General features: G+C 47.4%; 1 long non-coding RNA gene across 1 annotated transcript; it reads left to right on the forward strand.

The window, feature by feature from the left end:
- Window positions 1-947: 947 nt before the first annotated feature.
- Window positions 948-2,595, forward strand: LOC148119493 (uncharacterized). The gene is made up of 2 exons (XR_015735193.1): window positions 948-1,006; window positions 1,959-2,595. It is a non-coding gene; the product is annotated as an uncharacterized LOC148119493 (long non-coding RNA).
- Window positions 2,596-2,802: the final 207 nt, after the last annotated feature.

Raw genomic sequence — 2,802 nt, forward strand, 5'->3', positions numbered from 1 at the left:
GTGAGCAACATCAATCCCTCAGCCTCATGTGGACCCCTTTCCTGAATTTCTTCTTGCTAATGTGCTGTCTGACATCAAAAGTATTAGAACACAGTATTCATGAAAGAGATGTGTTTGCTTCTGCAGAGTATCCATCAATATTGAAAGAGTAAAAACAATAGCAGTATCTTCCTAAATGAGGATTACATGTAAATTCATGAAATATCTGATATGAAAATACTTACTGAGTGGTTTGGATAGATGGGGAGAATATGAGACAGTGAGCTGCCTAGCATAGATGATAGGAACCAAACTCAGGTCCTATATAAGAGCAGTATGTATTCTTCACAAATGAGGCATCCCTCAATTGTTATGACTAAAGAGTTGTATCCTCACCCTGTATTTAGCAGCTACCACATGTGTCTTTTGTTTCATTTATTTTCATAATAGTCTTATATTCTTCTTAATACTGTAGCCCCATATTTAAAAAGGGAGATGACACAGTCTCAACTTACCATTGTGTTTTTGCAGATGTATCATCCAGGAATTCAGTGGTATAGTTATTTAGACTGGTCTTACATAGGCACAGTTGGGAAAGTGCAGACATGGAGGCTGATGCAGAAGAAACTTCAAGGTTTTGCTAGCTCACTATGGGCTCCGTGTTGCACATTTCACAATAAGAAGAAACAGAAAAGAAAGAAGATGGAGAAATGACAGGTTCCTAAGTTAGGTAGCTGCAAGTATGTGAGACTTAAGGATCCAGGAATCTACTTCCTCCCTTCATGCCTAAACCATGTCCTAAGATAGATGCGGCATGCCTTGGCTCCATGGAAGAAGGCTGTTAGGATCATCTGGTCATCACCAGTCATATGACAATGTGGTGTCACAAGGCAGGGCCACCCCTGTCCACACACTCTCTGACAGGTTGACACAGAGCCCAGGATAAGAATAAAAGGTCTGAGGGACAGGGCACTTCCATCACTCACCTCCTGAGATACCCACAGATAGGGAGCTGCCTGTCAACTCGGTAAGTGTCCATGGGAGGCAGGAACAGAGGCTTTTCCAGAGGGGTTGCCAGACAGGGAACAGGGAAGGGTCTCTCAGCCTAGAGGCCATATTGGCAGATCATAAAACATGGTGAAGGGTGAGGGGTGAGGCAATGGGAACATAGACACGCAAGTCACAGCCTTGGTTCTGAGGGACATTGGAATGATTGGGCCCTCTCTCTGGCTCAGGAGAGAACAACAATTCTTCAGTACAGGACTCTGGGCACAGAGAGCCGTGCAACTGAAGAGACTCAGGGGGGGAGATGGCCTGTGAAGAAAATGCTTCCCCTCAATTCTGAAGAAAAGAGCTGGAGTCAGGAAAGGGCAACAGAGTCTCTCTCACTTTGGTGTGGAAAAGAAACAGAGCCCTGGTTCTGGGATCTGCTCACACACTTCTCTGATCAAGAGGACCCAACCAGGATGACACTAACCTTGTCACCCTTAACCTGTGGAGGTGGTGATTTGGATACTTCTGAACTCTGTACTCGCAACAGGGGCTCATAGTCCCATTGCAAATCTGAGTGAGCTTGCATAGTTTTCTTTCAAGGACTGGGGTTACTCACCCATCAGTAACCTAGAAGGTCTTAAAATACAGACTTTAAACTAAAATCACCTTCAAATAGTGATTACTCTTTGTTTTTGCAATTACTTCTTTCTTAAATAATCTGTATACGGGCACATCTATGAGGACTAAGATCAGCAGACATTTTAAATGTCACTAATAATCATTCAGCACTATGGATGCCAGGTGACAATTAGCATCACACTTGCATGGTTGTGAATTCAAGACACCACACTGTGACAGTATGAGTGTGTTATAAATGATAGGACTATGAATGGTTGTTTCAGGGCTAACAAGTGAAATTTGAGTAGTCAGAATGGTTCAGGTGCACATAATGTGTGGTGTCTGACATGTGTGTGATTCTCCTGCAGCTCCTGAACACCCACAGACCGAGATGTCCTGCCAGCAGAGCCAACAGCAGTGCCAGCCCCCTCCCAAGTGTGCCCCCAAGTGCCCTCCCAAGTGCCAGACACCAAAGTGTCCCCCAAAGTGTCCTCCTAAGTGTCCCCCTAAGTGCCCTCCTGTTTCTTCCTGCTGCAGTCTGGGTTCTGGGGGCTGTTGTGGCTCCAGTTCCGGGGGCTGCTGTGGTTCAAGCTCCGGGGGCTGCTGCAGCTCTGGCGGTGGTGGCTGCTGCCTGAGCCACCACAGGCCCCGCAGATCTCTTCGTCGCAGACACCAAAGCTCTGGATGCTGTAGCAGTGGTGGCAGCAGTGGCTGCTGTGGCAGCAGTGGTGGCAGCAGTGGTTGTTGTGGCAGCAGCGGTGGCAGCAGCTGTGGCAGTAGCCAACAGTCTGGTGGTTGTTGCTAAGCTGAAGAAGACTTCACCAAGTGTCGCAGGAGGAAGCCATGCTCAGCAGACTGGTCCAGGCTTGCTGTCCTTTCCCCTCCTGCTCCCTTCCTTGCCCTGCCCTCTGAGATGCTGACGTCTGTGAAAGGGTCTGCATTTCACTCACCAGATGACAGTGCCCCTTTGCCCCTTTGTTACAAATAAAAAAGCCTTGGCAACCAGTCCTCATGAGACTCTTGTTCATTTCTCAGCATCATCCTCATCCCATCCCTTCATCATCTTTTCCTGCAGAGAGTGGCACTCGGAGCTCTTGTCTCCTATAAGACATATATGTGAGCTGGGCTTTGGTGGTCTACTCCTTCATCCCAGCAGAGGCAGGACAGGTGGATCTTTATGAGTTCAAGGCCAGCCTTCTACAAAAGCTAGTT

The sequence above is a fragment of the Myodes glareolus genome, chromosome 17 (assembly GCF_982192425.1).
Source record: "Myodes glareolus chromosome 17, mMyoGla1.1, whole genome shotgun sequence".
NCBI lineage: Eukaryota > Metazoa > Chordata > Mammalia > Rodentia > Cricetidae > Myodes > Myodes glareolus.